The sequence below is a fragment of the Myxocyprinus asiaticus genome, chromosome 15, assembly GCF_019703515.2.
Source record: "Myxocyprinus asiaticus isolate MX2 ecotype Aquarium Trade chromosome 15, UBuf_Myxa_2, whole genome shotgun sequence".
NCBI classification, from domain to species: domain Eukaryota; kingdom Metazoa; phylum Chordata; class Actinopteri; order Cypriniformes; family Catostomidae; genus Myxocyprinus; species Myxocyprinus asiaticus.
The window spans coordinates 22604161-22620376 of NC_059358.1; the positions used below are offsets into that span (position 1 = coordinate 22604161).

General features: G+C 38.2%; 1 pseudogene; it reads left to right on the top strand.

Annotated features, from left to right (window-relative positions):
• The first annotated feature begins 237 nt into the window (after window positions 1-237).
• LOC127453423 (alpha-1,3/1,6-mannosyltransferase ALG2-like) lies at window positions 238-3944 on the top strand (annotated as a pseudogene).
• The last annotated feature ends 12272 nt before the right edge of the window (window positions 3945-16216 follow it).

Consider the following 16216-nt stretch of genomic DNA (forward strand, 5'->3'; position numbering starts at 1 on the left):
ATTACAAAAAATACAAATAGTTTAAACATTTTAAATTTAGGATTTATTGCAAGTAATTTCAAAGGAATGATAACGGAGAGCAGTGACGTGTCATGTGGGATGGGTGACGTGACAGTTTTGGGAGGGTATTTTGGCTCAATCAAGAAGCCAGTTTCACTAAGTCTTCTGTTAGAACTTCCAACCACAATAGGCAGCTGAGGTAGTGTTATTAACCGTGAAAGGTAAACAGTTCCTCGTTCTAGTGTTACGATCATTTTGAACACTTTGCCTTTTTGTTTAGTAGTATTGAAGGCATTACTGTACCGTTTTATGTAAACAAATATAAAACATGACATTCTGAACAGTGCTGTTTTAGTGTTACTTCTATGTAGTAATATAAAGACCGAATTTCACTCTAGACATATTTGACTAAATAAATGACATTTAGACTGAATTTCGATGTTTTTCAACTTAAAATTGGACGTGTCTTACTTGTTTCCAACTATCTACAAACTGACGTAATGATGTAGAGTTGTAACAATGTACAACGGAAGGTATTACAACTTGTGACCGTACATGCTAGTAGTGACATGGGCTGTGGCTCGTTTCGAAGGCTGCGTGCTAGGTAGGATGCTTCCTTTGAAGATTGCAGTATACCGAGTCTCCTCGTTTAAACGAGACGGCCTTCGTAGATTAAACGGAAACGGAAGTAACATGGTTGCTATGACAGCACGCCACTCTTTAACAAGCGCGAGCGCTTTGAGTGAGAAGGGAACAAAGTCCCTCTGGAAGGGAATGTATGAGATACATTTTAGGAGAGTTATAATGATGTAAAGAGAAAAGAAAATAGATTTTACAGGTATACTTTTAGTCTAATAATTTATTTTTAATATATATTAACATAATTATACCTATTATATACTCTGCACCCATCTACAGAGGTACTTCAACTTGGGAATTAACATTACTTGAGTTTGAAAAAATTTTTTTTCGTCATTTCCATTGAAGCAAAGAATTGTGGGTTGTGAGTGCCAATGAAGGATACACCTCATGCATCCTCCGAATTCCAGTGAAAGAAGGTTGCATTCGATGGCTGCATTCGGAGTGTCCTACTCGCTTTTCTGAAAGGAGACAGCCTCGATGACGTATGTGGCCGGCAAATGCAACCTCCGGAGGACGCAGCCTTCCAAAGAGGCACAGCCTTGATCACTTGAACGCGTGCAAAGGCATGAGCACAGTCAGGCCAGTGGTAACAGCATAGAGACATGATGCGTGATTTTATCAATCCGCAAAATGATCATTATTTTATAAAACACTGGCAACTTCATCAGGTGTGTGTGTGTGTGTGAGAGAGAGAGAGAGATTGACTGACTATTTTTGCGCAACAAAAACCAAAAAAGTCTAGTTGTTTTGTATAAGAATTTTGGTGTAACTGTCATTTGATTTTGTATCAGGATGGTTCGGATGGTGTTCCTGCACCCTGATCTGGGTATAGGTGGAGCAGAGCGTCTGGTGGTGGATGCAGCTGTAGCTCTGTGCTCTTGTGGCTGCAGTGTGCAGATCTGGACAGCACACTATGACCCCCAGCATTGCTTCTCTTAGACCCTCTCACCTGACCTACCTGTGGTGTGTGTGGGTGACTGGCTGCCCACCAGCGTGTTTGGGTATTTCCATGCCCTGTGTGCATACCTGCGCATGATCTATGTAACTCTGTATCTTGTGTTCTTCAGTGGGGAGGAGTTTGATGTTGTCTTCTGTGATCAGCCTTTTTATTTTTGCATTAGCATTACTGTTGTCATCTCTATATAGAAATCTAGAAATGTTAACCCAAAATGCACAGATGGACTTGTCTAGTACAGACTAGACTTGAGACTTGTCTTCAAATTAAAAACTCAACAAGGAGATATATTTTCCCAGAATTGTATAACATTATTTAGATAAAAGTAAGTCTCTTGTGTGCTCTTTACCTATTTATTTTTTTCCTTCTGAGAATGTGCAGTCATCCACTTCTGAATTACACAGTAACACTTTTTCCTTGGAATTCCTTAGAAATAAAACCTTTTTAATATATGAAATTGATTTATATTATTTAAACTAATCTGCTGCATATAGAACAATATTTCCAAAAGGGATTTAAGACTTGACTTGGACATGTGACAAATGACTTGAGTCTTAGCCTGGACTATACATCAGAGACTTAAATATGTCTGCCAAAATGTCATAATTTCCAAAAAAGGTGATAAGGGGGCGTTCACACCCAACAACAAATCTTTGCATCCATCTGCTCAGCGATACTCTGCTTTGAAGCGTTTGTATCGTGTGCCCATCTACTGGTTTGAGGAATTGACCACTGGCATGGCAGACTGCATTTTGGTCAACAGCCAGTTCACTGCTAGAGTATTCAAACAGACTTTCCCCAAATTAGCTGAGATCCACACCGACGTCCTTTATCCCTCTATGAACTCTGCATCTTTTGATGGTGAAGTAGAGGGCCTCAGTGGGCTGGTCCCTGAGGGACAGAGCTTCCTCTTTCTGTCAATCAACCGCTAGGAACGCAAGAAGAGTTAGCACTGCAGGCATTAGCGGCTTTGAAAGAGCGTCTGTCAGAAAATCAATGGGAGCGTGTGCACCTCATGATGGCGGGAGGATATGATGAGCGAGTGGCTGAAAATGTATAGCATTACGAAGAGCTGCGCTCACTAGTGGCCTCTCTTGGCCTGGAGGACCATGTTACCTTCCTGCGCTCTCTCAGACAAACAGAAATTGTCCTTGCTGCACAACAGCACTTGTGCACTATTCACACCCAGCAATGAACACTTTGGCATCGTACCAATAGAGGCCATGTACTTGCATTCCCCTGTTATTGCAGTTAACTCAGGTGGACCACTGGAGTCTGTGGCTCATGGAGAAACAGGCTTCTTATGTGAACCGACCCCTGAGCTGTTCTCTGAGGCCATGCAGGAGTTTGTTACAGACCCTAAACTTAAACAGCACATGGAGCAAGCTGGCCGAGAGCAAGTCCAGCAGCACTTCTCATTGAAGGCCTTTACTGAGCAGCTCTACAGTCACATCATCAACCTTACCCTATAACACTGTAACATCATAAAGGACCAGATCTGCTGTGGATCAGCACACAAATGCATTCTGCCAGTCTGGTTGCCATGGAGGGACGAATGAAAGTATGTACACTCTAATGAAAGAAAAGAGCTGTGAGGGCAGCACGAGAATGTGGAGCACTAGTCTGATTGAGAGGTTAATGATTTGCTGTGTGCTGGCCACATTGATCGAAGTGTGTCATGGCAAGGCCTGAGAGCTGTATGAGTGTGTATGTTATGCCAAAGGACCATTAGAGAGTTTCTCGGGCAGAAATCGATAGAGAAGTTTTCTGTGCCCTGCTCCATTCAGCAGCTTCGCTGCTTTTGTTTAGTACTAACAATGGAGAATGTTAAGAGTTATTTAAGTCTCAACTAAAGATGCTCATAACAAGTTAGTCTGAGTAGTCTAAAGAGAAAGTTTTCCTAGGACACTAAAGGTCAGATGCTGTATTGGGTTTGAGGTTGTTACTGTCTATATGTCCTCATAGAGGAACTTCTATTGATACAAGACCAAAGCACTGATTAAATGAGATTTTATATTGTGTTTGTGTTGTTTGTCATTGTCTATTGAATCATTTATTTTTGGATGCATTATATAAGGACTCCTTTCTTTTGCTGTTTTGCAAACTGACCCAACAGAACAGTGGACAATTTACCATCCCAGAATTCAATTAAAACAGATCTTTTGTTTTAACATTAATACATTTAAAAAAAAATTTAAGTTTTAGTAATACTTGCATTTTATACAACTAATCAAATGATACTTATTATATAAAGTTGCCGTGTGTAATTTCTGCCCCATTAGCATCACTAAACAGAATTGCAAAATTAATGCTCGTTTTCAAATAGCTTTCCTGAATACTCCTCCATCAGACACTGGTTGAACAAACAATCCCGACCCAAACACATACCATTGGTTGAGCCAACGAGGGCGTTTACATGCATGTTTTTACAGCGATTATACTTAAGCCGACAAAGTGTGTGGTCGTGCAAATGCTTTAATGGCTTTCCTTTATTGGTGTAAGGTTGTAAACAGCTTAAGAACTGCCCATTACCCAGATTTCTCGTTGCATGTAAACACCTTTACCAGCATTCTTACCAGCATATCCAGTGTGTGCAAGTGTTGTGCACATGTCTCTTTACAGTTTGATGGCAATAGCAGAGTATAACACGATTATTTCAAATATCATGTTAACTTGATTTTCTAGCTTTGTCAGGTTTTTTTAAATAAACGAGTTCAGCATATTGTTGTGCATGTAAACGGGTTCACTGTTGCTGTGTTGGGATGTTCGGAATGCTCAAACAAATAGTCACAGTGTTTACACTTGGAAAATCAACATACAAATGGCTTATTATAGTTGTCCCCATATTAATATGTCATTGGAGAAAGTATTTTAACATTGAAAATATTACACACCTTAGCTATAAATTCCAAAAGCACATATATAAACCATTATCTGGTCAAATTCAAGCAGTTCACATCAGTTATTGTCCTAGCACAGAGCTATTCAAGCTTGAAACTCTGAATATATGTGATAACCTCAAAGGTGAGTACTCTTGCATCTCACAAACTAAATGAATGGGGGGGGGGTAATAGGCTTTAATTTTGCAACACATACGGTCAGATGTATTGCCTCTCTAGTGTCACATCCGTTTTGTTGGCAGTTTGGGAGCAGTTTTTGTTACATTTCCTCATTAACACGGAATGTGTTAGAGATGAGGAGCTTATTTTAGCCGTGCACTGATTGGGTTTTAATCATACATAAAAGAGAGGTTATGGGGCCAGAGAACATGTAAATCAACCGGGCACAATAACAAGGTCAGACTGCATAACCTTCACAGTGAAAGGGAGCAAGTCTTTTCACCAACACTCCTTTTAGTGCTAAAGATCCACGGATACAATTGTTGAATGTAATAAAGTTTTAATTTTGCAGCGTAAAATTGATGGATATGGTCTCTATTTATTTAAAAAAATTTGAAATACATTTTCATCAGAATCAGTTTATTTTCTACTGCAGACGTGCATCAATTTTGATTGTGAACACAAGAAAAGTGCAAAGAGAAATAATTTCATCAAGAACAATGCAGTGTGGCACCAGGACAGTACAATTGGAAGTTATTATAGATATATATAAGATATATGCACATAAGAGACATAAGTTATATTAGATTTGCACTTGAGAGAAGAATGAGGGAGACATATTGGACATAAGTCTTGCTGTAATGAATTAAACACTGAGAATACATTTTCTCCAAACTAGCTCTACAATGTGACTGAAAAGAATGAGTGGAAAAAGAATGGAAATCTCAAGAATTTACACCAGTTTGTTATAAATGTGTGCTTTAAGAGGGAAATAAAGTGTCTAATGAGGAAGGCATATATAATTTCGATTTAAGTATTAGCTAACCAGTAGTAAATCTATCACAGCAAAAGTTGTTTTTCCCTGAAGAAACAGCACAGTATAGGTCATATCTTTGTAAAATAAATAAATACATACATACATACATACATAAACTATGAATAATATTTTATCCCCTGATGAATACATGCTGATATCCACACAAAGGAATATCCCTTCACTATTTTGTATGACATATTAGTTCACGACAATTTGTATTCATAGCCTGTCGTTTAGTGTTTTCTTATATTAAACACTTGCAAATTATAGATTTCAAATTTTATGGCTTCAATAAAATATTCCACCACATTAGCATATATCTGGCCAAGATTATTGGTGCACTGCGTGGAGTTAGCTTTGATTTACATGTGTGGTATAAAACAAATAAAACTCTTGCTCGTTTAAAAAAAAAAGATGGCGATCAATAATATCTCTCCATGGCAAGTTATGAGCAAAATGAAAGCTTCAATAAAATCGTTATTTATCACCAAATATAAAGAAACATTATGTGTCAAATTTTAAATGGAGAGCAGGAAGCGCAGTTTGCCTTGCAACATGCATACTTTTTGGTTGCATAATTTGATTTCTATCTATAAAAGCATGCAGTTAAAGACTATTGTTATTTCATATCTACGGTTATGGACCATAATTGTTACAGTTACAGTTACATCAAATACTGTTAGGTATATTTATATTGAGAATAATGCCTAGATGGCTTTGCATGCCATGGCTTTAGATGTAATTTGGACTGGAAGCTGTACAACAGGTATGTTGACCCAGACCAGAACACCAGACCTTTAAACAACTCCTTTTTACCTCCCTGTCCAGATGTTTTTGTTCTAGATTTCTGATCTGATCCAGTGTTATGTGCCTACTGAGATATGCATGTGTGTGTGGATTAAGTTGGAGGATGTGTTGTGGAGATGCTCATTGCCCTCAGTGATCCTGGCTGGTTTCCAGCCCTCATTTGGCCTTTAATCAGCTAACTGTCACTCAAACAGAGGGAGTGACACCACGCATATTCACCAGTCACCTGGGACCCCCGATTAGACACTTAGCCACCCCCCATCTGCCCTCCTCTGGCACAAAACGGCTCCCCTCAGTGTCAACCACACACACCAGCAAACTAGAATGCCTATTACAGATCACACACACACATTTTTGCACATTGACTCCATAACTGTCCCACTTCACTCTGCTTTAAGCCAAAAGGAATAATAAGTGTTTAGTTGAATTGTAGGCACAGTTTACATTTATGTATATAGAGGGCTGCTGTAATCAGAAAGCCCTATCATGTGAGGCTGGCAGCAGTTGGCAAAGTGACAGCGATGCCAGCGAGCCCTCGGCCCAGCTGGAGAACAGCGCTTACCTGAAGAGGGGTCGTGTCAATCACCCCTCCCCTGCCACATCCCTCGCACCCCCCGACACTGCCTATTTACTCTCAAACAAAAGCAGCATTCAACTTGAAAGCGTCACGCGGGCGAGAGAGTGTGTGTCGTGATGGCAGAATAGATTGAGCTGTCAGAGCAGTTGCTCAGAGGGAAGATTAATAACCAACACAAACAATAACGTTCCTGCCATCACCATAAATATGCTAATGGCCGTTATCAATACAGCAGCTAATGGAAGCGCTGGAATTACAGAGACGGCCAAGAGAGAGGGCAAAGGGGCCAGCCATTTATTCAGAGACCGCTCTGATAAACTCAATGCACGGTCCCTCAGTAATGGCACCCACCCTTAAAAGGTATCCGCTTCTAAGACAACACTTCATTGTGTGAGTTTGTGAGCAAATATATGTACGATGGAAAGGTAAAAGAATGTGCATACCAAGGATTTAATTAAGTCAACAGGGTGAGCTGCTGGCTTGCGAGGGAGAAACTCACATATTGAGATAATGACAATGTAGACCATTGATTTTTATTAATAATTCAGCATGCTTTAGAAGCTGAATAAAGCAAACTCCATAATCAACAATATGCCAAACTTGTAGTTTTTGATACGTGTGGGTTTGCAACTTTGTTTTCCTAACTATTTGTAAAGGGCAACTTGACCTTGGCCATCCCCAGAGCTTTTGAGGATGATAAAAGCAGTTTGTATTTGTATGCGTGTTAATAGTGCATACTGGAGTGCTCCTTTGGAACAGAAGTGCAATTCGGGCTAATAAGGTCATTGGGGACTATTGAAGAAGCCTCCATTGAAATAACACTTGATATTGTGGGGTAAGAACTGGAGTGATCTCCTAGCTACAAGTCAGATTATTGAATATTTGCTGGATGTTAAATATTATTTGCTTTTGGAGATTTGACAGGGATATAAATATATGGTTAAATACAAAATAATGCCAAAGAATGCTGTTTACAACACTATGACTGGGAGTGGTAAAGGAGAATAATGGGCTAGGAATGAAACACAGCTTTAACAAGTTCCAGAGGTGTGAATTAAGCACACCCTGGTGCCTCTTAAACAGTCTGTAATTGCTAATTGGCTAATTACTGATCTCTAATGGTTAATTGTGTTGTTGGGAATGGCCAGCTATCACTCAGATACCCATGAGAATGATGAAGGTCATAACATTATAATGACTCGGCAGAGTTAACAGAGTTTACAGCTAATGTGTGTGTGATTCCCTCCCACCAATTTCCAATCATTTCATTGGTTCTTTGCCATTCAACATTAAAATGCAATCCTATAAATAATGGATTTTAGATGTTAAAAGTGCACGGTAAAAAACAAAACAAATTATGTTACATTTTCAGTAAAAATCTGGCAGCTGTGCTTGTCAGAAATTTACAAAAGACCCTGGTGTACATAACTAATATAAAAAATAAGAAAATAAGAAGAAACATAAAATATAATCAAATGTATTGGGTCACAACTCGCAAGGAACACTCGATTATTGTTTTTCACCATCATTTTATGCATTGTCTTGTTAAACATAATATATTTTCTATATAAAAAAATCTTTGTTAACTGTAAGGTAAATCCTAATTTTTCACTTAAAATATTATTTAAAATATTTTACAATAAAATTACATGTATTGTCTTGTTACATGTAATATATTTTTCCCTGTATATGCTAACTACCAGTTAACACATTTTTTTTTTTACTTTACCATTTTTACATTCTTTTTTTAGGAATTTTTTTTACAGTGTACAGGTTTTTTTTCTGCATTAAGTTTTACTACCATCAAGTTTACCCTTTAAGTAATCAAAATGAGAGAATATGACAAGCTGAATAATACTCGCTTTATCCCGATAACTTCCCTATTATTAGACCCTTTTATTTGTGAAATATATTAATCATCATTGCTAACTGTGAATAGTGCATTTCTACAAAGACATCGGTAACAGAAAACCTCTGCTTTTGTATGATTCAGCATCCACTCTGATAGATGTCAGTATAAATACAAGACGACTGCCATTTTGGCTAGCACAAAATAAAAAACATTTATTACACAGTACAGTTGGAAGTAAAGAAGGAGAACTGAAATGTATGTGGAGGGGTGAGAGAAAGAGAGAAGGGAGATAGCAAGAAACCTGAGTGGGGAATACTGTCAGCTGTCAGTTTCAATACTGATGTTGATCAGGCACAGCTCAGGACACTGAGCTCATAAAACCAGCCTCTGGAGGTGTGCGTGCATATGCGTGTGCACCTGAATGTGTGAGGGTATCTCCTGGGTGATTTTCACTAGCTTAACCTGCAGTAGGACTGTAATTAACAGGGGGTAATTATTGGCAAGCAGGGGTTAGGATGCTTATGAGTGATCCATATGCTGCCTGTGCAGATACTCACAGCTTTGGGGCCTGTTGGAGGGTAACCTGTCTGTGGATGTGTGAAGCAGCTTACATTGATTCAGGTGAGCACATAGCCCCATCTTGCGAGATTCAACATTTTATTTATGCAGTTCTACAGATATTGGTCTGTTCTGTTACTTTTGGGTTCAGGAAGTAAAAAGATCGGGGAAAATAAATGGAGGTTTTATACTAGGCAGGATTACAATATGGAAGTTGTCCATTTAACATGCTAACAGGTCACAATATTTTTCTGCAGCAGATGTCGGGCTCAATTAATTCTCTCTCTTAATCATCATCCCCCCATTTCCTGTCATCTGAATAGATGCATAACATATTCAATTAGCAACTGAACCCCAGCCAGCAATCTATATCATACAGAGAAAAGGAGAGAAAGAAAGGTGGAGGGAGGGGAGAACACATGGGAAATCACTCCACTCTGCAGCACCGCAGACATTTGTACCACGATCCACAGAGGAGCTACTGAGGTACTGGGGGTCAATAGAGAGAGGTTAGGCAGGACAAAGATACTTCAATGTGTCATTTCCTCCAATAATCCTATTGTTCCATTTTTCTCTTCTATTCTCTTCACTGAATTTATCGGTTTCTTTCGTATATGGGCAAGATATCTGTCATCTACATCTATGACTTCAGTTATCTATCTCTTTAAAAGATGACTGTTGTGTTTTGACCTGACAAAGACCCATTTTGGGTCGAAACGTTGTCAATAAACTGGAACGTTTAGCAGTGTGCCAGCGTCTCTACTCATTCCTATGAACTTCAACTTGTAGCTGTGTACCTGCATTCTTTTTAGATGTACGTATACTATCTCTAAACTTTAAGATTTTAAGTAAATAACAACTTAAATTTCATTGTTCAAAGCAATTGTATGGGTTTAGACTGAATGATTAGTCCTCATTCACTTACATTATATAGAAAAGAGTGGCCAGGATATTCTTCAAAAATTAACCTTTTGTGTTCCATAAAAAAGGGCTTGGGTTGACATGAGGATGAGTAAATAATGACAGAATTTTCATTAGGGTGAGCTATTACTTTAATGGGAAACTCCGCAGTATAAATCTGTGCAAAGCTGTATAGGAGATATTTTGCATTGCAGGACGCATATATCTGCAGTGGAACTTTGAACAGTGTGCATGAATTAATTAAGAGTTATTATGTAGCACGTTATGTATTCATCACATTTTATATGTACCAATTACAGCAGGATCTGCAGGTTATTTTCATATCTACATCAATTACATTAACAAATACACTGACAGCAGATTATTTATCCCTGCATGTACGATAGTTTGTGTGTGTGTACAGGAACATAATGATAATGATAACCTCATCAGTGTCTGTAATTACAGTAATGATGTTAGTACAGAAATTCAGTGGTCTCTCATTAGGATGATCTGTCCATGGGGCAGAGCAGGGGGGCTTGTATCTACAAACCTAATACATCAAATCCACACACAGCCACACAAATGCAGTTTACTGTGTACATGCTAGGTGCAAACTTTCCTTAGAATAAAAAGTTGTTATGTATACAATAATAGAAACAGTAACAGAAAATGAAGTTCTTATGGTATTGACATGCTTTATGTACAGTAGCTGCTTAGTGATCCAAACTTTCAACATGAGGACCTCTAACATGATTGGGCAAGCAGTGTTCTAAAAGTGCTGATATATTTTGAGTTACAGCACTGGAACTTTTCACTGTTTGTATTATCCCGCTTGTCTGTGTTCACAGCATTTGAGACAGGCTGTGGACACTTACTGTAGTCTGTGCATTGCTTGGCTACACGCAATGGGTAATCCTGATTAATCTTCTTTGGAACTTTTGCATTGCCAGAGCAAAAATAAAAACATTATAACAATAACAAAGTAACTTGTCATATTGTGTCTAATATTTTGGTTAAAACGCATACATTTTCACTACGCCCCACATTTTCCAACACCGAAAATTGTGAATTTGAAAAACGCCCTTCATTACTGCATACTTTGGGAAACGATAATGTTAGGAAACTGAAAATTGATTTTTAGTGTGTATGTGGCCTTAGACATGCCCCCTCTTTCCTAAAACTTCAGCACAACACTTAATTATCTTCTATTATCGACATCTGTCATTATCCTTTTTCCTCTTTAGACAGATTTTCATTCATCTGTCAACATCTTTCAGTTTTTGAACAACTGTTTTCTTCTCTTGACAAGTTTAGAAAGAGGCCTGCAGATTCCATCACCAGGAAGGAAACTTAGAGGAACCAGTTATCTGGTTGTATGTGTATGGAATGTATTTGACATGTTTGTCATGTAAATTTTGACAAAAGGCATCCATAAACAGAGAGAGTTGATTGATCAGTGTCTTTGTGTACCTGTTAACACTTATCACCCCAGACAAATGCATGCATTTCAGCAAACACAACAATAAGCCATGTATCACTCAGCAAACATACAGTGGACTTAAAAAAAAAAAAAAAAAAAAAAAAAAAAAAATATTACACAGTTTTAAGTAAACGTAGTTCTAGCAGGAAGATCTCGGGATTCATTCTGTGAGCCATCTCATTCAATCACAATGCAGCCTCCTCTTTATAAGCTTGCCAACTGTCTCTCATTGTTCACATACTTCTGTGTTTTCACCCCCCATCCCACCCCATCTCCACCAGTTTAGGTCCCGTCCTGGGCGGGGGTAAGCTCTGCTCCCTTGCCGTCATCACCTCCGACAACATCGTAGTGCTGAACCGTAGGACGGGGCTTACGCCAAATGATACAAGTATCTTTACGTTTGCATTTATTCCAACAATCTTGAGTCTTTCTGAAAGAAAAATACTTCTCATATCCAAGCTAATAGCTGAAATGTGTCATTTCTACACCACTAGCGCAATCAAACAGAATTGAGAAAATAATAATTGTTTTCAAACAGCTTTCCCAAATACTCCCCTTGTCTACCATTGGTCGATCAAAACAACACTTCCACCCTAAACCCAGTATACAAAAACAACTTAAAGTAAGCAATGTGTAGGTTTATTCCCCCGAAAAGTGTAAACTGTGGCTCTGTGGCATTATCAAAACCTTTCTTTGTTTGTTTGAGCATCCTGAACAGTTAAACACAACAACAATGGCTCAATCACTTGCATTAGTTTGGGGCACGACTATCTGTTTTTTGTCCGACCAATGGCAGATTGGGGAGATTTTTTGGGAAACCTGTTAAAAGCCAACATACTGTTATTCTTCAGACTTGGTTTAGGGATTAGGAATCCCTGATCTGAATTGTGGTTTTCGCACAGCAGACGAATCCCAGAACAAATCTATTGACTTACATTGATGGAATGTTCAGATGAGCCAAGACTATTTAAACAACAAATGTCAGAAAATTATAAATGTAAACAAACACATCCATCCATCTATTATCTATCACCATAAAATTAATTGAAAACTGATTTCAAACCTTCTGACAAGGCTTTGTCAAGCCAGCATCAAAGATTGTATTGACAAACTTTACCTATCTAGTTATTTTTGCAATTCCCGTTTGGTGACACTAATGGAGAAAAATTGCACACTTCACCTATGAAAACGTGAAACATTAGTGTGTGTTACAAAATCTCTGCCTTTTCATTCTAGCAATTCACCCAGAGTTATTAGATATGTTGGAGGAGACCATGGAGACTCCTTATTTACCCCTCCCATCAACCCCTTTTCATCCATCCTGAGGGCAGAGTGATTGACAGCCCCTGCTGCGGTCCACAAATATCTGCACGTCAGTTAGCGATGGCCACTCCGTGTTACCATGGTAAATGACCGAGATTGGTGCTAAACTGGGTAGTTTGATTGAGTTAGTGCTAATTCACGTTTAATGACGCTATTGATTGGAACATGCTGGTGTTTGTGTTCTAACAGCCTCTGTCAAACCAATCAGATTAGCTAAGTACACCTGTATAACCAGAGAAACAAATACTGCAAAGCAAACAGATTGACAGAGAGATTGCTCACAGAGCTACTGCATGAGAAGGAGAATGCTGCGAATGCTCCAGGATCAAATAGCAATCAAGCGGCAGTCAGACAAAGGAGACATATCTGCGACCAGACTCCAAATGGGCACAGGAGATGGAGAGGCACAGAGAAAAGAGAGAAACAGAAAGCTCACAAGTGCTCATCCTCTACCTCTATTTGCTCAAACAAAGAAATTAAGATCACTCTTTTTGGGGCACACACACACACAGAGGGCTCAATCTATCACACAACACTCTCCCATGGGAGACAAAGGGAGAGGGAACATAACAAATTCGACCATCACCAGATTAATGGGCTAACACCAGACACGTGCCCATAATGTGCTCCAGGGGACAGCGGAGACTCGCAGAGATTAGGCCCCGCCAACAAGTCCTGTCTTCAGTGAGCAACACAGACATCTATCGATCCCACTGTATGTATATGTGTGTCTGCTCTGTGTACTAGACTCAAAGTGAGGGAGAGAGTGATGGGTATGTCACTAGTGCTTGCTCTGCTGTCATTATGTAAGGACTGTTGACAAGTTAAGATGAAGCCTCACACACATGCTCTCTCAGGAATAATAGGGCCTTTTTTCTTTCTGTCAGTAAGCATGTAGTGTTTTATTGTATATATGTGTGTGTGTGTGTGTGTGTGTGTGTGTGTGTACAGTGCATGTGTGCACTCAAATCAAACATACCTTGCTATAAATATATATGCTACTACATGTAATATATGTAGAAAATACAATGGGGTCCGAAAGTCTGAGACCACTAGTGACGATGCTTCTATTTTTCAAATTTAAATTGTTAGTTCAACCAAAAATGAAAATTCTGTTGTCATTTACTTACCCTCATGTTGTTCCACATCCATGCTTTCTTTCTTCCGTGGAACACAAGAGGAGGAATTTTCAAGTGTGGTTGCTCATTTTCATACTATAAATGTGAATGGTGACTAAAGCTGTCATTCCGTCTAACATTTCCTTTTGTGTTCCGTTGAAGAAATAATTTTTTTGGTGACCTATCCCTTTAATACAATACATTTACAAATTATAGTACAATAATAATTGTATTATAATATAATAAAAAATATTTTGTTATTATAAATGATAATACATTTTATAAAATATAGTAATAATTATAAATTATATTATTAGCATAACTGGGTGGAATTGAAACATTTACCTGAATTTCAAAACTTCCTGGTATTTAGTAGTATGACCCCTTTCGCTTTAATGACAGCATGCTTTCAAACTGGCGAAACCTGATGATCCATGCTATCCCTCCATGATTTGAGAATGTTCCAAAGAGCATCTTGTGTTCCTCAATGAAAGCAAGGAAATCTGACCTTTTGCACAAAGGAGTTCATATGGTAAATGTTACAAATTTGCTTAATAATTAGTGACCTAGAAATATTGCAGAATCTTTTACATTTTTGTTAAATTGAAAAACCATGAACTATGAAGAAAATATCTCAATATTTTGAGATAATATTGCATTTTTCCAAAATTACCATTTCAAAATAATTACATATCTCGAAGTATTCAGTTAGTATTCAGGGGTATTGCTTTTTTAGAAGTGGACACCTTGAGTGCTGTATATATGTACATATATTGTATATGTCCCTAACAATAGAGAACGAATATGACAATGGATGCAATAATTGAGGTCTATCCAGAGGTGATACTATAAGATTGGTTATATTAGTCAAAACTGCACCTTTAACTCCAGTTAGGGGGTAGTATACCTTTTCCCTTCTGATGGTGGGACTGCTGCTGTGACAAGAGCAATGACTACCTTTGTGTGCTGATTGTTCTGGATAGACTACTTAAAGGTGCTATATGTAATATTTTTAGTTCACTAAATCATAAAATGACCATAATATGTCATTAGAGAATTAGGAAACAGGCTAAGTTGAAATACTGGCTTCTCTGATAACAATGCTACAGCTAGTATATTCTACTTTGAAGTTTCAAATCCGGGCAGGAATTTCTGTTTATGTTTTGGCCGGTGTGATCCCGCCCACTGCCCACTCACCAATAGTATTTCGACACTGCTGGGTCGCCAGATTTGAACAAGTTTGCAGGCAAACAGCACTGCGTGCTGCAGTCATGGAAGCCAGCAAACAAACTGGATCAGAGATATCAGATTCCACCCGACCTAAAAAGCCTTGCCATCTGTCTAAAAACCACCATGACCAGAGGCGTAGTAAAACAAGGATAAATATTGGAGATGCCTTTGGAAGATGGAGACAGCTTAAAGCCCAGAAATCCTTTAAAACAAATGCTGAGTTGGCTAATTCTGGCAACCCACAGGAGCTTCGTGTCTGGGACTCAAGCAGACAACTCTCCAATATTTTGAATTTGGACTGCAGTACCCATTTCAAATGCTTGTTGTCAATCTTACATATAGCACCTTTAAAAATTCCGAAATGTTCTCTCTAAATAACGAGATAGTTTTTCAAAATAATAAGATATTATCTCTAAATAATTAGATATCATAAAATATTGAGATATTATCTCAGAATGAGATCTCAAAATAATGACGAATGGATTTTTAAAAAAAAATTTATTTGATGTGGCGGAAACAGGCTTCCATAGGGTTCTGAATTTTGAACCCCATTGTAGCATATATAGCCTTGGACATGGCTTGCCAAACTGTGGCTTGTCTGAACAGAGCTGACTACAATAAATAGCCGTTCAAACTTGACATGATATGAATCTGGTTCTTATGAAATATAAATTTTTCCCTTTACATGAAACCTTAGTGGTTGAATGTGTTCTACTTTGGGCCACTTTTGATGAACAACTTAAATCCATTATTTGATATTAGCTCTAGGTCTACATGTTCAAATGTATTAGAATGTGTTAAACCAAACAACATGCCTGGAAAAAAAAAAGTGCACTTTTGCTTGTTAAAATAGTTTATGGAATATACAGTTTTGTTTTTAAAAACTCAATAGTCA